Source organism: Corvus cornix, chromosome 2 (assembly GCF_000738735.6).
Source record: "Corvus cornix cornix isolate S_Up_H32 chromosome 2, ASM73873v5, whole genome shotgun sequence".
NCBI lineage: Eukaryota > Metazoa > Chordata > Aves > Passeriformes > Corvidae > Corvus > Corvus cornix.
The window spans coordinates 142393841-142415432 of NC_046333.1; the positions used below are offsets into that span (position 1 = coordinate 142393841).

The 21592-nt window shown below is 42.6% G+C and overlaps 1 long non-coding RNA gene across 1 annotated transcript in view; it reads right to left on the reverse strand.

Moving 5' to 3' along the window:
* LOC120409818 overlaps positions 1-21592 on the reverse strand; it is a 106845-nt gene that overhangs the window by 63709 nt on the left and 21544 nt on the right. The gene's annotated exons all lie outside the window — the stretch shown is intronic.

Below are 21592 nucleotides of genomic sequence, written 5' to 3' on the forward strand. Positions count from 1 at the left end.
GGAAAAAGGAAGAAGCCCGAGGACGAGGCTGCAAAACTTGGCCGGGACGTGCTGCATTACAGAACCTCACGATCTGCAACAGGCAGGGTTTCTGCTCCTTTGCTTCACCATTCAACACAAGGTCACACCAAGGCTTCGTGCAGATTAAGCTGTTGTGGTGACAGAAGCCAAATATCAGCCTTCCAGCTCTGAGGGGCATTGCTCCTCCCAGCCTCCAGGACATACCAGGGTATTTATTCCACACTTGGGAGCAGCTCTGGAGAAAAGGACACAGGATCCTGGTGAACACCAAGTGGACCTGAGTCAGCAGTGCACCCTTCCCAACTTCACTCAGAGCTGCTGCAAGGCTGAAGCCTGCAGGTTAAGGGGGGGATCCTTCCCCTCTCTTCAGCACTGGTGTGGTCACAGCTAGGAAACAGTGGCCAGCTTTGGGCTTCCAAACAGGATGCAGACATTGGCAGACCAGATGAAGTCCCACAGTGGGTCACGAAGATGGCTGGGGACTACAGCACACTACCCTCTCCTCACAGGAGGAGAAACTGAGTGAGACAGCCTTATTCAGCCAGAAGCAGCAGCTCAGGGAAGATGCTAGTGCTGTCCACAACTATCTAATGAACAGAAGGCGAAGTCCATCTCTCCACAGAGGTGGACAGTGAAGAGACACAAGGCAAAAGACACAAGCCAAAACAAGAGAAATTCTAAAGAGACACAAAGAAAAAATGTTTCACTGTGAGCACAGTTCAGCAGCGGAGAAAGTATCTGGAAAGGGTGGGAAATCTCCAGCACTGGAGACTTACAAGATTTGGTTGGACAAGGCCCTGAGCAACATGCTCTGATTTCAAAGTCAACTCTGCTTGAAAGAAGGGACTGGGCCAGGTGAAGTCTAGAGGTTTCTCCCAACCCAAATTATTCTGGTTTGTATCTCTCACCCACTGAATAACTCATCTGGATCCTGGCTTTGGTGAAGATGATTTTGAAAAGGAGTGGTGGCTATAAGAGAAAATAGCCAAATAGAGCAACCCAACATATGAGATTGTGGAACAGAACTGGTATCTGAAAGACAACTGTCAGCCTGCATTTGTCCCACCTAACCTCAGGTACCTGCATTAGGAGTGTGGCCATCCAGTCTCAACCCATTCTGAATCACCTTCTGTCTCTCCATCACTGAAGAGAGAAGCTAAAACACAGAAGAATTCAGTGGCACATTTTCATCAGCAATTCAGCAGCTCTGGAGAACAATTCTTATGTGCCTCAAACCAAAGCACACTGCTCTTCAGATACATAGAATGGATTGGGTAGGAAGAGACCTTAAAGATCAGCTAATTTGCATTTTAAGCTAATTCTGCTCCCTAAAAACTTGTCCTGTGGCCCTGCTTCCTTCAGCTCCATGGCAAGGGGTAGAAGGCAGCATATGGACCTCACCGGTAACCACACATGTTTTTGGCTTCAAACACTGTTGTGAGCCTCAGTTAAAGAGAGAGGCACAATTACATGATGTCCATCTCTGATTTCTCAGCAGCTGTTTGCCCTTGTGATAGTTCCCCACAACTGGGTCCCAGCACACCTATTCCACAGTGGCTGTCCTCTTGCTTACCTCCTGCCCACAACTGACATAAACCAGGTTTATGTTGGGACAGTGGTTGGGACAACTTTGCATTCTCACCCTGAGTATCTTCCTTGGCAGGACTTCCCCAGCCCAGGTTTTGCTGTCTGGCAGAAACTGGTCCATCCCTCAACTTCTGCCACTGTCCATCTCTGCAGGATCTCCATGGTGGCACTGCTCTTTCCTGTGATGGTAACTGATAGAGGAAAGCTCAGCAGCCTCTGTGCCTTTGAGGGAATGACTTATCCACTCTTCCCCGTGTACAAAACTCTGGCTGGGAGTGCCCCTGGCGAAAGACTCCTGGGCAAAGGAGACAACTGTCATGCTGGAGCTGTGCAATTAGTTCTTACGGCCTAGGAGTGGTATATGATATGAACAAGTATAAAGGATATTCATGTTTAACAGTGCCAAATTCTGCCAAAGGAACTCTCAGGCCAGTGTGCTGATGAGGGGCTAAGCACCTTGAACAGCTCTCAGCTACCCCTTACTGACCAAAACACCACCTCCCAGCTAGCAAAAACCAAAATGCCAGACTGGGGAGCTGCAGAAATGTCTTAGCTAGGCTGGGACTTCAACCACATTAGCAGGAAACTCTTCCATGCAGGGCTACTAGAGTGAGTTTTGGAAATAATTACCAACAATAGGGGTTTCAGGACTATTTTACACCAGGTTCTACAAGGGGTATAAAATATAAGGTATTTAAAATATATAAGGTTATAAAATATATATCCCTCATTACTCCAGATCTACTATTAGTAAAATCTGAAAGGCAACCATAACAACTTCAGAGGGCTGGTAAAACAACAAATAATTAAATTAAGAAAAAAATTATAATTTCACCAAATTTGGCTATAATTTCTGAGAACAAATTAGGTAAATTATGATCTTAAAATGACTTTACTCTACCTTTGGATGCTTGTTCCCAATATTAGAAGTAGCCAAGTTTCAGGAAAACAGTTTTATAAAAACTTTGACGTGAACAAAGCAATATTTAACCCCCAAATTTAGACTGCAACTGAATGAAATTTCCTTCCAAAAATCATAGTCCACAGAGACAGAAGAATTGATGAATTTCAGCCAAAGAGTTTTTTGTTTCAAGGAGTTTCAAGTAAGAAAAGCAGGCCTTAGGGTGGAAAACTGTTTGGCAATACAGGCATACAACTGCTACCAGCTCCACCTATAATATGTTCAAATTAGTGTGTACTGCAGAGTCCCTAGTAAAAAGTAGATTAGATAGCCCAAGAGTTTCCACTATTATTTGCATTGACACTTGCCATGAGAATAGCAATGTTTCATCTGTGAATAAAAACATCAAGTCTAAGCCTTTCTGGCACTACATATAACACTTCCATTTTCTCCCACATGTTAACATGGAGATTCACAGGCAACATGCCAAGACGATCGAAGAAGCTAAATTCATTGTATAAATAATTCAGGATCAAAACCACTGGTGGTAAATCTGGAAAGTTACCATCTGACCTACCATATGTGGTTACTATGGAAATCGCTTTCTCCTTTAACTTAATGTACTCAGTAGTGGGAACCATTTCCTCATGATTCACATGAATCTCTGGCATGTGCTCTGCTCCTAAGTGCCAGTGAGAAGCTGTTTGTTGCAGTGATGTTATAGTACCTTGACAGGACTACAGGACTGGAAGCTGCCACAAACTGGGCCTGAGCTAACCAGGGTGAAGCTGGAACATGTCCTGCAAAAGCAAATCAGAAGAGGTCCTGGAACCCAGTATTGCTATGTGGTCCTGTCAAATGCCAGTAATACCAGTCCCAAGTCAATAATAAAACTGTAGCTCACAATGAATAGGCACAGCTTGTTCCCAACACAGAGGTGAGGTTAATGGCCACCTGGTATAAAATTTGTTCTTGTTTGGATTAAAAAGAAGGGGTTTGTCATAAGCACAGCAAAAATTCAAGAACTCAGGACTTCTTACCCATCCCATTAGTTCTACATTGTCTACAGAAGTAATTTCACCTGTCTATGCCTCAAAAATTGAAATACTTAATTTAGTCCCCTTGCGTCCATCAAGGTGTTTTAACAGATTGGATATCCTGGTGATTATATCATCAGTCAGGAAGAAAGGCATTTCCCAGGCTCCTGAAGAGAGGCCTTACCTGGCCCAGATGTGGGTGCACATTTCTGGTCCTTCCAGCAGCTGGCTGTAGAAATCTGTGTTTTGCACATTGCAGTGGGCTAGGAGGATTCACCCTGATATGAGCTGTGAATCTCCAGATGAGGTGGTGTTGGGGGGCTATAACTTCAAAGAACCACACAGCTCTTGAATGACAGCAGCTGTGATTATTATTACTTTTAATAACTGCAGCTCATTATTATTTTATTTATTCAGATACCTCAGTTGTAGCCAAAATGGGAAGCAGTAGTGCCTTTTACAGTTACTGGGAGGTTTCATCAGTGTTCAAGATCCTTCATGTCTAGATATTATGAAGTGTAACACACTTTTTTCTAGAATTCAAAATCTTTTCCCCCCAACAGCCAGCTATTTATGATAGAGATTAAAAAGCTAGAAAATGGGTCACTAGTTCTTTCCAGAGCCTGAACCAGCTCTGTGGTACAGACACCATCACCATCTAAGATTTACACCCCATTACCTGCAGCACCAATGTGTGTTTTTCAAATCCAGCCAAATGGAGTTGGATCATGCAATGTTAAAACGTTGTCAGCAACACGCATCAAGAAGTAACAAAAAGCTCTTCACTGTGGATAACAATGACAGGAAAGGTTCTGATTTGATTTCATCTTAGCATTGCCCTTTCCCACAGTGCAACACACAGCACACAGTGTTTTGGAGTCAGTGCACAGATTCCCTGCACCTATCATATCCTCAAAACAACATTTATCAAGTAATAGCAAGGATGCTGTTTGCCACCAAAATTTAATGGGGACGAGCCTGACTGTAGGGGGAAGTGCAGAGCTCACACTGTCAAGCAGGAGAGCTCTAAACAGAGGACCCTGAAAAGGCACTTTGACCTCTACCTCCACTCCTGGAGTAGGTTGGCTGCTCTACACACCCAGAGCACACAGGTGAAGGATGGTCCCAAAGTGCTGAAAGTCTCCTAAGAGGAAATGTGGCCCTTGCACCTTCAAACAAGGGACAGCTGCACTGGGGACACAGCTGAGAGCTGCATCTCAGCAACTGTCTCAGTCCAGCCAGATGCACTAAATGAGTCTGTCGCTTAATCAGTCATTACAAAGCCATATAATTAATCAAGTGAAGTGCAAACATCTGAAACAGAAGTTTCAACCTTTCAGCTATACATGTGTTGAGGTATAATAGTCATAGAAGTAAAATTTTTATTCTTCCAGGGCAACTAAGTCACAGGCACTGCCTCAAGTGTGTGGGGGGGATCTCAGCCTTGGACCTACCCCTCAGCCAGAGCAGAGATTTACCTGGCACCCAATAAGTGAAGTGCATCTCTCCAAGCCGAGATAGCCTGGCTGTCCCTGCACCTCAGCCCCACAGCTCTGCCTTCCTACTTCATATGGTGCTGGTGAGCCTGAACCTCGTCCTGCCTCATCCTCTGGATGCACTGGAGTGCACACAGGGAGACCCACAGCAGCGCTTCCAGGGCTCATGAGCTCCACCTCTGCATGGGGCATGCACAGCTAACCTGCTGCCCAGACTGACTCAAACCTGGAAACCCCATCCCCAGACACACACAGCCCTGCTCTTTGCGTTAGTAAGCTCCACCAGTCCACCATTCCCATGGGAATGGCACTGCACTCCCAGCAGACTGCTGGGCCATCTGTCTCAGCACTTTGGATGGCAGACATCTCCTTACCAGGCAGGCAGATAAACCTCTGGTAATTAAGTACTGAGCCCCAGCACCTTTCATTATCTTGCAGTCACGGACTATTATGCTGACTCCCCTTCCTTAACTTTTGTGTAAGAACTGCTTGGACGCTTAATTCTGAAAATGATGGATGATCTCTAAATGGGCAAAGAATCTCAATTTCCTCCCATACAATTAATATTGTCTGGCTTAGGCAGACCAGAGATACCTAAGAGCTCTGCACATAAAGCTCTCCTTTACTTCAGCCCACTGATATTCAAAAGCCATCTCAACATGTCCAAAATGAAAAAGAAACAGCTGAGAGTTTTTGCACCATGTTTTATGGTCTTTATGGTATCCAAGGAAAATCTTTCAGTAAAGTAAAGGAATTTGTCTGATTAGCAATTAATCATTTATATCAGGCAAACTCTGAACTCACAGTTGATGCTAGGTTATCTGTTTGTGTGACCATGTCCACCCATTTCTTTAAAGAATACATAAGAATCTGCATTATTAGGAAATCCGAATGTTTGTACTGTCAAAAATAGTCCAGAGAAAGATTTTTTTTGTTTTGCACAAAAAGATTCAGGTTTCATCCACTGAAGCAAAGGAAATCTTTGGCTCTCAACCCAATTCACAGGCAAAAGCATTTGGACCTACACTTATCATGAACCAAACAAAAATAATTATTTGGCCTTTACATGGTTTTGTTTGTTTGTTTGTTTGTTTCAATAAAACCAGGAATTTTTCTCATCAGGTTTTATTTTGAAAATGAAGTGATTTCTTTTCAAGCAGTATTTCCAAAGAAATATTCCAACTGGCTTCAGCAACCACATATTTGTCCAATAAAGAAAAGGAGAAATGTCACTGCAGGACACAAAAGCTCTAGAGTCAGACAAAGATGACCGATCATAAGGAGTGCATTTTGCTTCACTTCTTCCAAAAATCTGTTGCTCAGTAAATAATTCTGAGTTCTTCTTCATCTACAGATCTCAAATACCATTTCTAAGAGAAGCCTTTATCCTTAAAATAAAAATTCACTCTTTTCACATGCCTTTCAGAAAAGGGATGTACATACACTTCACATGCAAAATTATTTCTAGCCACCCACACCAGCTTCAGTAACCACATATTCCAATTTCCATAACCCATTTTCTTCTCCACACTCTCTTCTCACTGAACTGTCAAATCCTTCATTGCACTGTAATCTCCTTTTCCATACAATTTCCTTTCAAGAACCTAATTTATTTTCAGGTGTTATAAAATAAATAATCATTTTCTAAATTGATCACCGAAGCTAAAATCTGGGCTTGCTGCTGCTGACATTCTACTTGTAGTTCACATACACACACATGCACAAACATTAAGAAAATTAGGAAAAGTCTGACGCTAAAATACAAAACTCATGGGATTTCAGGACCTATAGTCTTGACTTTTACATATTCCTAAGGCTATGTTCATACTTGAAGCAGTAGAAATTCACTCTTTTCACAAAAATCAGCAGGCAAATTGCACGCTTCCACCTCACAGCTTCAACCTACCCAAAATACCATATATAACAGAGTCCTGACCATGTTCATACAGCTGACTTAAACCCCATTTTCCTGTCTCTCAGACTCATACTGGCTTCTGACAGGCAGTTTGAGGTACCTCGTACTAAAATCCCTGTACAAAGTTATACAGAGAGAACATCATGTATCACATGCAACACCAAAATACTAGGCACGGGATACTTGATTAGAAATGGAATTATTCATTCTCTTACTTAAATTTTCCATCTCCATTCTTCAATAAAAATGAAACTGCTATAGAATCCCTACTCTACTGCAGCCATATAAGTTGGTTCAGGAAGTTACAAGAGGGAACTGGAGGATGACAGTCCCAAAAAAAGAGTTGAAAAGGAGGATCCAGCCTTCATAGCAGCTGAAAACAGCTTTAAATCCTCCTTTAAGACAGTAAGCAGGGTTTTTTTCCAAAGTATCCCAGTCTGATATAACTCTGCTACTGTTTTCTTGCTTTGACTTCAGGATTAGGCTCTACAGGGGCATTTGGCAAGTGCATCCCAGAAGGTCTGCCAGGATATTGAGCCCAAGGGTACACTTACAGTAGTAGCTGGTTAATAAAATCTCATTAAAGTATTTTGGGAGAAAAAAAATCCAGGTTTGTCATAATTTATGCATTTTCAAAAATCTGTTTATTCTGATAGCATTTGCCCTAGAAAGAAATTGAACAACACACTGTGAAGTTTATGTATTCTATTTGGTCCTTTTGGGATGGCAGGTTTTATTTTCTTTCTCTTGAAATGCTCTTTTGAACAAAATTCAGTTACAAAAGTTACAAAATATTTAAATTCAGACCAGACATTTTGCCTCATTTATCTGCTTTCCTGGAATTTCACTTGGAAAGGGTAGTTTTTCCTTTTCAGTTTGGAAAGGAAAATCAGAGTTTCCTTGCAACAGAAGACGTAATCTCCACCCATACTACTTGCCATCAAATGTGCTTATAAATGCTGGGAAAGGATTTTCAAATTATAAAAAAATACTATACATGCTCAGAAGTTCACTTGTGTTACGCAGAGGAAACAGTGTTTTGGTCACTGTGATCAGGCTGAGTCCCACAGTGGAGCATATAGATCCGAATGGGAGGTCTCTCCCGGTGCCTTGCTTCATTAGAAGACTCCAAGATTAACCAACATGTCAGAAAGTAACACACAGCTTTCACAGAGTCAGGCATGAAAAGACTGATCACATCCAATACTGCAGAAGAGAGTAGCAGCTCTTGCATCTTTTATGTAATGGAACTTTAACCTGTCTCAGAAGGACACACTTCTGAAAGTCACTTTTACCATAATCCTGTATAATTACTAGTGATATCACTTCTAAAACTAAATAGGATAGAAGGTTGAATTTGTTGCACAAGTAAGTCAATGAACTCACTGACACTGATAGCCTTCAGATCACACAGTGCCAAAACCCTGTGGTCTCAATCTTCCCTAATAGTTGTCCTGCCAAATGACATAACTGGAATTTTTTTTTTCCATCCCCAAATAATTACAAAGAAAATGGAAATTCTCCACTGGGAAAAGATTAGTAAGCGTGTAGTACACTGAGAGAGATGTTACCACACCCAAAACGAATGAATCACGGGACAACACTTTGAAGAACATCACATTCTATGACATGAGATTCCTGCATCATTCTGGAGGTTTTAGGACAACAAAAAGGTACCTGTGATGTCAGCAGACTTTTTGGGTACTTCCAATCTGGGCTTGTGCTGCCAAGTATTCCTGGAGTGGTGATTTAATCTTGGCTATGTCACTACTGCTATGTCAGCTGTACTGCTGCAAATGCAGCTCTCATGTGTTCCCAGCTGGGCTGTTGCTGTCCTTCAAAATCCTTGTCATGTGTGACACTACAAATGGACAAGTCAGCAAGGTAATAGTTGCAATAATAAATTCTAATTGCATGTATGGGGAAGATCAATAATGCATTACTGCAGATAGTCAAGTCTGGGACTAACAAGACTAAACAGGAGCCTGAATAAAAGGAGCTTTCTGCAGACTTACGCTAACCAGGTGTGTAAACATTTGCCTGCTCCCAACCCTGGTAGAGTGGCTCAATGAGGAAAGGCCATTGGTGGGTTCTTTGCCTGGGAGAGTGGGGCATCTATCCTGCTGTGGATCCTCCTAAACCAGAGGGAAGCTTATTTCTACTCCAGCAATTAAAAATACAGACCCCAAACAGGACCTCTTGTGACTTGATGTACAAAGAAATATTAAAGTGTGCCAGCTTTTCACTGAAGCAGGAGCACAGTAATTCTCCCTTGGTAGTTCCAGTGAGATGGAGCAGTTTCTATCCCCGCGAGGACTTGAGGGCTCTCTGCGGCAACCGTTTCCTTAGCTCTGGACTGTTTCTCCTCCAGAGCTTTACAAGTACACTGCAACTGTCCCTCAGGACTCCAACTACATTTTGAAAGAAAAATGAGGAACAAACAGATAGTGTTCATTCTGAAAGACCAATATATATTGAGTCAAGCATAAAATTATAAATGGAGAAATAGAACCAGAGCTGGAGAGAAAGCAGTTTGTCAACAAAACAAAGAGAAGCAATGTGGATGGACACAGGGACATCCCATGAAAGAGTCCCCTTTCATCTACTTAATAGCTCTTTCCTTGCAGGGACATGTGAAAACTTAAACACTGGCCATGCAATAAGATGACACCCATTTTTTCGCTCATACAAATCATCGGACATCATTCAGCTCCCTGGTGGGTGAAGTGGAGCTGGGTTGTGAATCCCTCAGAGACAAGACCTCAAGACCCCATCCCAGAGGCTCGCATTGCAGCCTGTCATTGATACAGGGGTCTAGGCCACCCAGACCATCCAGACTAGCACTAAGCCAGGACCTGCTGTCCCACTGCCATGCCACAATGCAGACACAACCTCCTGAGATCCTCTGGGGACAGATCTTCACCTTCCCAAGACTCCAGAATACATCCCACCTGATGGCAGATCACATGTTGCCATGCCCAGCTGAGCTGTTCTATGTTGTGACATGCACAACCCACAGATAGTACTGCGCACAGTTCAAGTATGCTTTGCCTTCATTAATCTTTTCCAGCAGCAGATGAACTACCAAGCAGCAGAAAACTGCCATATCAAGGGTCTCTTCCAGTTTCTCTCTGTACTGTGGAAAATGGTGTCCAGAAAGAAGAAACCAGAAGCAGCAGCCTCCAGCTGTCTCCTTTTCTGAAGTTCATGGGAACAGGAGGCAACACAAGACAGAAACCACCACATGATAAGTCAAGAGCAAGAAAATCAATCATGCTATCCTGATGAGGAAAAGGTGGAAGATCTCACTGGGAACAAAAATATCAAACACATATCCCCCAAAGGCTGCTGAGGGTCAACCCTCTGCTTATACACTGACCTCACAAAAGTAAAGTCAAAGATAATTTCTCTATTGACTAAAATGTCAGCATAAACTCTTTCCAGCCTGCAGTGACCCATTTGCATTGCAGTAGCAGAGACAAGTCTAAAACTGTGAAGCTGTGTATTGATGAAATGCAAAGTCAGGAAAGCTGTGTTCTAGCTGTCCACTGACAACTGCAGGGTGCACATATCAGCAGGACATATATGGTCTGGTTTGGGTGACATACACATTACTGGGCAAGATCTCAACAGCACACAACCAAGAAGATAAACCAGTTAAAGAAGTTGATTTATGTCCACAATAAAATAAAGGTAACCAATAAGGCGACAGGGAAAACGTGACCACACAAGGTACAAGAGGCAAACCAGAATGAGTGCCTGTTATACAGCATGTTTTAGTGACAGAATTGATTGTTACTCACTGTGTTTCCTAAATAAATGAACAAGAGGGCCAAAGCCATTCGTGAACTGGGGTTGGAATCAAAGATGACAAAGTGAGGCAGCATGTCCTGGTTGAAGGTGACAATGAGTATCAAATAATAAATATTAACAGAGGAAGAACCAGTCCTGACATAGTCAAAAGTTTATTGCTATCACTGACTGTTGCATCCTCCTTCTGCAGTCAGTGATTTCTGTGATTAGACTGGAGGGACAGTGACTTTCTCTCTGGATAATTTCCAGAATTATTTCCCTATCTCAGAATTTTAATAGATTAAAATTAATGTACTTGGGGAGACTTCCGAGAGGTCTCTGGAGCTACATGATGACAAATTCTCTCACTACTGCAGTCTGCTTTTGTACTGATCCTGGATGGTGGGGCTTTCCTCTTGCTCATTGCAAGGGCTCAAGGAAGCTCTTTCACAGGCATAAATCAGGAAAACTCACTGATTTCAGTTCCTGAGGAGAATTAGCTAGATCACCATTTTTAATATTTCTAAGATTTCAGGGCAAAGAAAATTGTTTTAAATGAGTCAGAGCAAAATCCATCATCCCTTCAGCATTATGCATATCTCTCTTTACTCTTTAACTTGAACTTTGGAAACTCCAGCAATGTCAATCAGAGCAAACCGAGAGTCCCAAGGAATAAAGAAATAAAACAAAATATTCATTCTTACATCCAGCACAAATCAGGAATTATGTAAAAAATTAAGTGGAACCCCTAAAAAACCCTGAGAAAGTTTTCCATTTTGTAGAATCAGAAAAGCAGGAATAACCATCCTTCCCTCTACAGAAATTCACAAAGAGCTATAAACACCTACAATAAATCCAAGAGTTGTGATCACTTCTTAAACTGAATGAGTTGAAGGGGTTTTGTTGCAAATCCCAAGATATTCTCAGTATTATTATATTTTATTATACTACTTAAATAAGCTTTAGAATTTATACACTGTAATAGGCCTATTAGGTATATTGACTTCCATAAGAGCTGTAATCCAGTAAAGAACGTACAAAAGAAAAAACTTAATAAATTTTTATATTGTTTTATATTTCAATAAAACAGCCAATATTGATTCTTTTACCCTTCGCATTACAAGTTAGATTAAAAGTCTGTAGAAACAATTTCATGATCTTTTAGGAGTTGTAAGAAAAAAACCTAGACTCTTCTATATGAAGGGATAGCTGAAATAATAGCCACTGCCAGCCCAATAATAGCACGTGCCATCACCCAAAAGAGAAGCACATACAAAAAGCAAAAGGGTTTTACTTGCTATTCTTCTGTAAACATGCATATTTAAACAACAAACAGAGAGATCAAAGGAAACAGAAATGCAGTGGATGCAACTTGAAAAAACATCACCAGCATGACAAGGTAAAAGAGAAAGCAGAAGTGCCAGGGAAAGGGTACATGGCTTGCAGAAAAAGTCACAGCCTCTTGTCCTTGAATCACAGAATCATAAAATGAATCAGAATGAATCACAGAATGGCTTGGAAGGGACCTTAAAGATCATCTACTTGCAAGCCCCTTGCCATAAGCACCCAAGTCTTCAAAGCTCAGACAAAATGGATTTTGTGTGTTAGTTAAAAGTAAGTACTCCTTCCTCAGTTTCTTCTCTTCATGAGACCCCACTGCTACTGCCCAGCACTTGCCTGGAGATCCCCACATCCAGGCAGGTCCCCTGAATCTTGTGTGCCTGTAGAATCCTTAGGCAAAGCTCAGACCATGTGGTCAAAGCGTTTTAAGGCTCTGCATGAGGTTCCTGACAGCTTCCAGGGTGCTTAATGTGGAAGAGCCCTGCTGAATTCAATGGGTGTGCTCACATTTGTTCTCTTGCTCACAGCTCCCCTGGATGTTGCATGCTCATATCCTAATTTGAATAATCAAAACCAATATCATCAGTGTGGTATTATGATTACAGAAGTGTAACATGAAGGAGAAAGTGGTGTAAGAAAGGAGAACTGGAAAAGTATGCTGAGGTATTAAAACAAGCAGCTACTGGAAAAAAATTATGAAAACAGCATGCTACTGTAAATCTTCAAGTCTAACGGCAGTAAAATGAAAGAAATTCAATGTTTAATTCAATTGTTATTCATTGAATATCAAGACTGTGACAGGACTTAGAAACCAACTGTGTTGGCCTTCAGTGGGTTATCAGTCTGGGGGCTCTACCACCACCGAACACCCAATTCAAAGAAACACCACAGTACAAAAACTCTTGCAGACTGCAGACAGTGACTTTCCCAGGGAGCCTTCAGGAACCCAGGAGAGATTCAACACTGAAGTAGAAGCAATCCTGTACAAGAAGCCTCCCAGCTCATCTTTCTCTGACCTATTTGTGAAAATTCCCCAATGAAGGAAGCTCCCAGGCAGACAGTTTCACTGTTCATACAGGGGTGTTTCATCCAAACCAACCGATACTGCAGGTTTCCAGCATCCCACATGAGTTGCAGTTTGCCGTGACTTGGTTAAACATGGATTTTGGCTAAAGATTTTATTAGTAATGTTATAAAAGTTAGCATGAAAAACTTACTAGGTGAAACTGTGTAAATATTCCAATTGCGTTGTTTTGTTTTCCACACCCTTTTATTTAAGAAGTCATCATTTATTGGTATATTAATACTGGTACCTGTTCATTTTGAAGGTTTGTCTAGAGAGCCAGAATTCATTTCTTAACTTGCTTTGTTACTTCTGTGTCTGCAGTGTCTGTTTCATTGGAGTCTCTCCACTAACCCACACCTTACTTCCAGGGTTTCAGACCAGTGTTAGACCCCATGAAATCTGCTGTGAATCAAATTCAGATGATATTGGTCTTTTCCATCTGCTGTGTGCAGGCCAAAGTGACAAACAGACTACAGAGCCACACACAAATCACATTTTTATATTAAGCTATAATCGTCATCAAAGGATCTCAGTGAGCTGGTCAGAAATTGTCCTAGGGCTGCTATCCTGGCTCAGGGCAGTGATCCATTAGCTCACTGTGACATCCCACTTCCAAGGGGAAGGGAGCATGCAATATTGATAGATGCTCATGGTCAAAAGGAACAGCAAAACTCAGAGGATCCACAAAAGCTTACAAAGTTCCCTTAGTAAACTACACACTTGGCATAGATATGTTAGTCTGTGACCTCCTATCTAAGCACACAGCAGTGGATTTTGGATATCAGGGTAGGGTGAAAGAAGAGAGAGAAAGAGAGAAAGAGATGGATTAAAAAGGGGGAGAGAAAAAGAAAAGAAAGAAAGAAAGAAAGAAAGAAAAAGAGATCACCAGTTGTGGCTCCAGTGCAATCCAGCTGGAGTGTCCAGGGACCTGGGGCACACACACGGAGAAAGTGCACTGGGCTCTCCGGAGGTACCTTTGTATTGACAAGTTTTCCCTAGCTCAGAAATAAGTTTTTTGCTTTCTATGCAAAATAGTTACCATGTGTAGTCTGTTCTTCCAGACCTTTCTGGAAATGGGTTTGGTGGGCTTCAGGATCTTTGGTGGTCTCCATCCCCCCCTACAGTCCACGCCCACTTCTCAACCTCATTGCTGCACTTGTGCTGTACTGTGTTGTGCTTATCTCCAGGAGCCAGATCAAGGACTTTTGTCCCAGAAAAGTGCTGCCCTATCTCCAGCCACGTCATGTTCTTTCTCACAGTGTGGTATTACCTACAACCCCTGTTTGTTATTACCGACAATCCTTAGTTGGGCCCACAGCCATCCAGCTATCAGTGTTTGAGACATACACATTAGCTCTCTTATCTTCTAGGCTTCTACACTCAGTGTCCTGACTTTTTTAGCACAGCAAGTCCCATGCACTTCAGAAGAAATCTTTTAAAATATCACACAATAGTCAGACATGGATTTTGCACTAAGCTCTGTGCTAAATCTCAGTTTTAAACCTAATTTTAATGACTGGATTATCCCCAAAGAGCAAGATTTAGTAATAAACCGCTAAAATCTGAGCGAGAAAAAAAATGTAAAAACAGCTTTAATGTAGAAACTAATTTAGTAGTGATGGATAAAAACAGTATTAGCAAGAGATAGGTAGGCTCCAGCTGTCATCTTTTCTGATCTCAGATCCAGATCCAAAGAAGCATTTGCATTACTAACTGCTCTGTAGATATGGAAGACACAGTGAAATCAGCAGGATCTCAGAAGCCAAGTGGAAGCCAACACAGTCTTGCTCCTTCTATACCAGTTCATGGAAGCCTTATATTCCACTTGGGCTTTTATGAATCCTGACTCAGAAACTATTCATGTGGGTACCCAACTCTAAACCTCAGCTGTACTGACCCCACTGCAGGCTGGCAGAGCCCAGTTCTGTATAACAACTGGATATCAGAATCACAGGACAGATGAGGTTGGAAGGGACCTCTGAGGGTCATCTGTCCAATGCTCCTGCTCAACCAGGGCTACAAATCCCTCTGTCTTCACTGAGAGCACTTCCCAGGTATGAAGCTAACTAGTCATACATACCTTTCCATGTAAGAGCCTCCAGCAGATCCTAAGGAAGGATTTCTGTTCTTACTGTAAGATGTTTAATTTAGAACGGACAAATAGTCTCGACTGTGGGAGTTTTTCAGTGAGTCACCACCCAAGAATGACTGCAGGCGTCTCTCCAGTGAAATGGATATGTCAGCACTGCTACATTGCGCTGGGCTCTGCTAGCAAACAGGCACCTTCTGAAGCAAGATCAGTGTGAGGATGTCAGTCGTACCTGACCCTAAATAATAACCATCTGTGACAAAGATTGGAATTTAGAGGTACCTAACTTTTGAAGTGGAATTCACCTCCAGATTCATTGGCAGAAGTTTAGCTGTCCACATATGCACTAGTACTGCACTCACCTAGCAGTCAGCTCCAGGACTTGATTTTGTTGAACAAATATAACTGTGTATGTTTGATGTGTTCCAGGGCACACAGGAGATCTACACAGGGCTGGATGACATGACACTGCACCCATAAGATGTCCAGTTCCTCCGTGAGCAGTGTCAGAGGTGAAGCATGATCTCCCAAGCTGATATCCCAGAGCACCTTGGGCCACGTTGATGCAGGCAGTCCTGATCCAGTCCCCTAACACAGGCACCTAGTGCCACCTAAGGTGGCTGTCTCCAGCTACAGTTCCAAAAGGTTACAGGTTTCCTTTTAGTCCTACACCATATCTGCCAGCCCCCTGCAGGTGTTGTCAAATGCACCACAGCATCTCAAACGGCCCTTGGTGCATTCATGTGGACTAATGACATCCCTTTATGTCACTCGAGAGAAGATAACAGTTCACACCAACTACTTTAGACAGGTTCCTTGTGATGACAAGAATTGCATCACGGACATGACTGTTGCTATTTGTTGGGTATAAAGAGGCTCTAGATTATGAGCTAGGATACAGATATTAATGCGATGCACGTCTTCACCTGATCAGACGAGAAACACTCCAAGGAGCACAGTTCCTCGTATCACAGGGGTTTCCTGGGAGATTTTGTTCTTGCTGTGTAAAACAAAAAATGGTTACTTTTGCATGACTGATTTAAACTTTAATATTCTTAATAATAAAAAAGTTGTGAGTACCTTTCAATCTGCAGGATGTTTTCTTAACAGTAAAGAATAGAGCAGCTCATTTCAGCAGTGAAAGTCTTCAATTTTTTCACAAAATACAGCATAAGAATTGACTAAATTAAGCTAGAATCATGGGTGAAAGAGAATTGGAATTATTAGATCCCTTAAAAGGCAGAAATAGTTTAAGGGATGAACATAAATAGAATTATGGGCCTCCTCATAGCCTCTGCCAATGAATATTCTATCCAATCAAAGTGAATACAAGCTTGATAGGATCAAGCAAAGATGTTATGAGTGGGGTGGCTAATTACTGAACGGAAGGTTGGCAGTGGAACAACTAATGACATCTCATTACTAACTCATTAAAATGGGCATCTCAATGTTGAACTGAAATCTGTAAAGAAAAAATTTAAGACACTTTAACAAATTCTACATTCCAGGAAGTGAATTCAACATAAGTACCTAACTCTTATTGCAAGACCCACTTTCAATGTTTTTGCAAGTGGGAGGTGTTTTAAGAGGAAAAGTCTTGTGGTCATTAAGGGTATCACAAAAGCAGTTCATACTATGCTTCTCTTACTTGCCTATGTAAATTTGGCATGGGTCTTTATATAGTGCAAATGTGTATTTTTGTGTACTCCTAGGGATCATGACATAAATTACCAAAATTACCAAGTAGAATTACAAATCAAGCATTGTTTAAATTTAATGAATAACATTAATTTTACTGAGCAGAATAACAACAAAATATAGAGAGAGGGATTATTTTTAAACTTCTAAACCAGAAAGAGGAAGACTTATGACACCAAATTAAGCCAGACAATTGTCTGGTAAAGAAAAATCCAGGAGGAGATGAGCTTGTTCAGTTTGATCAAAAGGAGTCCAAGGGACTGTCTATCAGAGGTAAACAGCTACCTGAACAGGTAGTTACCAGGGTGACAGGCTTGGGAGGCTCAGGCTGGACTGTGTAGGCAGAGTGGAGAATACTGCCCAGAAATGTTTCGTACTTGGATGTTTGCAATACTCAGACAGGTAAAACCACTAAAATTGTCCTGCTTTGTGCAGGAGCTTGGGCTACAGACTTCCAGAACTTCATGCCATCAAGTTGCCTGGGATCCCCTGCTTCAGTGGCTGCACAGTCAGACCATTCTTCCAGTCTGATCTTCTGCCCAGCTCACAGGTTGACTGAGGCCCAACAGGATGGTACCAGGGGTAGTAGGGTATCTGAAAGAAAAAACTCCATGGATAGATCCAGGTGTCCCTCATTACTGGAAAAGATGGTAGCAACTCTATTTGCATCAACAGCCTCCCTAAACTAGCATACATAGAGATAAAAGCAATACCACTCCTCTTAAGTCATTTATCTCAACAGTTGCAAGTAATACAAGCTTGTAATGTTTGTGTTTGTATTACTCTGGAAGAAAAGGCAGGGGAAGGACTGGCAATCAGAGAACAGCTGCTCTGGCATCAGTGGGAGGGCACCACGTAGCTTCAGTCTTTTCACTGAATTGACCTTTCTAGGAAAGTGTACCTAGTGACAGCTTGAAATTATGTCTTCGAAAGGGAAAAGTAACTGCAAGTATGTGGCATGAGAACAATTAAACACTGTTCTTGCCTCATTCACACCTGCAAAGTGCTTAGACAAATACACTTCAATCTTTCCCCTTCCTCATGTGAAATGTGTCCAGATGCACATTAAAGCGCAACATTCTCATGTGCCTGCTGCAAGATGTGGAGCAAAGAGCAAAGACAGTTTCCAGTGTTCAGAAAATCTTACATTTTTGTATCTGGCCTTTTTGAGTCAGTGCTGCCTTCATTGATGCTCACAAGTCATTAGGAAGGGAGACACAATGTGTATGCACAGCACCATTCAAAACTGTCGTCAGTCTGCCTTGGTTATTTTGCAGATGCACAGATTTGAGACTTCAGATGATGATAAAAGTCGTCTGATCCAACTTGCAGCACTGCAGAAAACCAAGAGTCTCCTTGCCATTCTTGTAGCCTATCGACTAATCCACAGTAGAGCTCCGAGGTAGCCCCTGCTTACTTTGTAGTGTAGAAAAGGAAGGCATCAGCCATGCACAAATGCTGGAGAGTAGTAAGTGCTCTGTTCTTAATCTCCCCCATGTGTACGAGAAAGTAAAGGAAAGCCAAGTAAAGAAAATGGGACACAGAGGACCACATTTTCATAGTACAGCTCTTAAGCTGTCACTCATTACAAGCCCCATACTCATTAGACCCATTTATGTCACATTTGCACTTGCAGATTGAAGGCCTCTGGTGCAATAACTATTCATTTTATACCAGCAGAGCCTTGACACTTGAGGCCAACATAGCCCTGCGAGGAGCAGAGACAGCTCTGTGAAAGCCATGTTTGTCTCACAAGAATTAAACCAGAGCCCCCTATTTATCAGATAGGATCCCCTTGTTGTATATGAGATGTTTGTCCACTCATCAGGAAAATGCTTCCTGCAGTTCTGGTGGGTCAGGGCTCGCTGTGTCAGTCAGCTTTTTCCTTCCTGCAGCTCTGGCATGGGCAGGCAGCTGCACTGGGGAGGTGGGGAAGAAGCAGGACTACCTCTCCTGCTGGCAAACCACAGCCGAAACATGAAGCTCCAGCAGCTGCTTCACAAGCTGTTGAGCATGAATTACCACCATTTGCAACACAGGGTGCTAGAGTAAAATGGCTTCAATTTCAGGAATTCAGGCTGTAATTGATGTAATTCATGGCAGTTCAGCTGCTGCTGCATGGATGGCCGAGCCATCCCTGCAAAAACTGTTGGGAGTCTTTCCAACTGTTTGAAAATAAGCTGGACACCAGAAGGGTCAATGTCGCCCTATTCCAAAAAGCCAGGATGATACATCTTCCTGCACAAATTCAAATTTCAGATATAGAAAGTGACTGGGGGAAAAAAAATCAGAGATGTATATTGGGAAACAAAGGAAAATACGTAACAACCACGATCAGAGTTACAAGGTCTGTACATGTCCCAGATGGCAGAAGTCAAAGCCTACCTGCGTTAAAGGAAAATGTGCTTGGATTACAGATATTTTTAGTTGAAAACTTAGACTGTGGAAAGAATAATCTTGGCCATATTTTGCCCATTAAGCTCAGTGAAGAGCTGTGGGATAAGGAAATGAGTGAGAGAATCCCTGGCCAGGTTCCACCTTGGCTTCTATTTACTGCAACCAACTTTGCAGCTAATTCTTGTGCACCCCTCGCTCCATCGGAGCATTTACTAAATAACTTTAAGTACATCCCACTCCCATTTAGGCATTAAACTAACATTCAAGTTTTGCTGGCTCAGAGCCTATAGTGAGTAAGAATACTCATGGATATAGCAGTAGTTAAAAGAATCAACACCTAATTCTTTGCAGCAGGGCCGCTAGCATGAAGGGCTCTTCTTCAGAGTGAGACCAGGCATAGAGTTTGTTCAGACCTCACCAAGCTCTCAGGCACAACGGTGGGATTCAGTTCACTCAATGGCAGATAGTTCCAATATAGGTGTTTACTACGGCATCCCGCAGTGGTAGGGAGGAGAAGAGAGATCCAGCAGGCAGGAATTGTGCAGCAAGATTGATTTATTTAATTATTTTACAACTCTTTTATAGACATTTTTCTTCCTAGTCTAATTGGTCAAAGGATCAGCCACCCCTTGGGGGTGATTGGCTAAAATCCTAAAACATCCATTGTCAAAATATTTTTCTGCTGTACCATAAACAAAGCTCTGCAAGGTCGCAGGTGTTCATAGTTTATAGAACTCTACAAATATCTTCCTGAGAGAGAAACGTATCTCACGGGACTGGAAAGAAGCAAGAGAAATTCTTGCTAGCAGCAATATTTGTATCCACAGGTGTTGACATCTGCTCATCACCTCCAACTCCTTTTATAGGAAGTGGAGAGAAATAATGTGTTCTTATTCTTCATCTGATCACTGTAGGATCTCTCCAGGGGACTCATCATACACTGTTGAGTAGCATTCAGCTGACCATAAAAGGGCCAGCTCTGGATAGATACGTTCTCTTTAGAGAATGATGGACGGATTCTTCCATCTATCTACAGAAAGGCAGGTAGCATCCATCCCCCCAGGTCCTTCAGAGGAGCTGAGACCCAGCCCAGTTGTGAGGGTCAATGAGGAACCCTGGCCTGGCCCAGGAAAACTGGGGCTCCCATGCCACTTTCCAGGGAGCAACCTAAGCAAAAATCCCTGCCTCTCAAAAAAAGCCGCTTTGAAGGAGAGTGAGCCCTGTTCCAAACAGGACAAGTGAGCCCTGGTCCAAACAGGAGCTAATCCTATCTCTGGATGAGCGAGGCAACTGCTCCACAAGAGGGACCCAAGTCAACAGCACAGCCTGGGAGACACCTCTGCACCTCGTACTGCCCGCTCAGTGCCAAGCTGGGGAACCCTCTCCTGTTTCCTTTCCCCAGCCTTGGGCCCTGCGACAGTCCCAGAAACTGTCTCCGCTAGGCCCATCTGACAGAGAAACTTTAAATGATGTCACCATGTGGCATAGTGCTGCATTTTGAGGTCCACATCCTGAGGAGGTGCTCAGCTGGCGTTGTATAACCAACTTCACGTTCAGGAGACAGAGAATGGACATCACAAGAGCACTGAGCACAATTTTAATGGTGAAATTCATGAGTTACTCCCAAGGACTCTCACACCTAAAACCAGCCCCTGAGAGAGGTCAATGAACCCCCCTGCCAGCCCCATTCATTAGCGGGATGCAGTGCTGAATGCAAAGATAATGCCCTGAGAGAGGATGCAAAAAACAGCCAGGAAATGAAGTGCTTAGCCATGGTCTTCCCACATCACAAGGATTGCTTCTGTGATTGCCAGGGCTCCAGGCTGGAGATAAGTGAGTCAGATGTGCATGTTCACAGCTTGGGTGGCAGCTTGACCAACAGAGATGCCCCAACAGGAATTGTTTGATAGCCCTAAACAGACATATCTTTAATGCTGGCAGTGCTGTGGGTTTAGTCCATCAAACCCCTTGCTGAGTTCCTGCTTCCAGGTGAGCTTATTCTATTCTAACTCTTGTGTTTTACCTTTCTGTATTGAAGTTGGTTTTTTCTAAGATGATTTAATTTGCTTGCAGTTTCTGTTCCTAGAGTAAGGCTTGAATCTCCTCAGGTATGGTAACATGCCCATTGCAAAAGTCAGAGTGCAAAGAGCTAAGGCAGAGGGCACTGTTCCTCTCTCACAGCTAGAGACCCAAGGTCCAAAGAGACCAGTTAGCCAGTGTCACATGTGACGTCTGTAGCAGCATATTCCCCC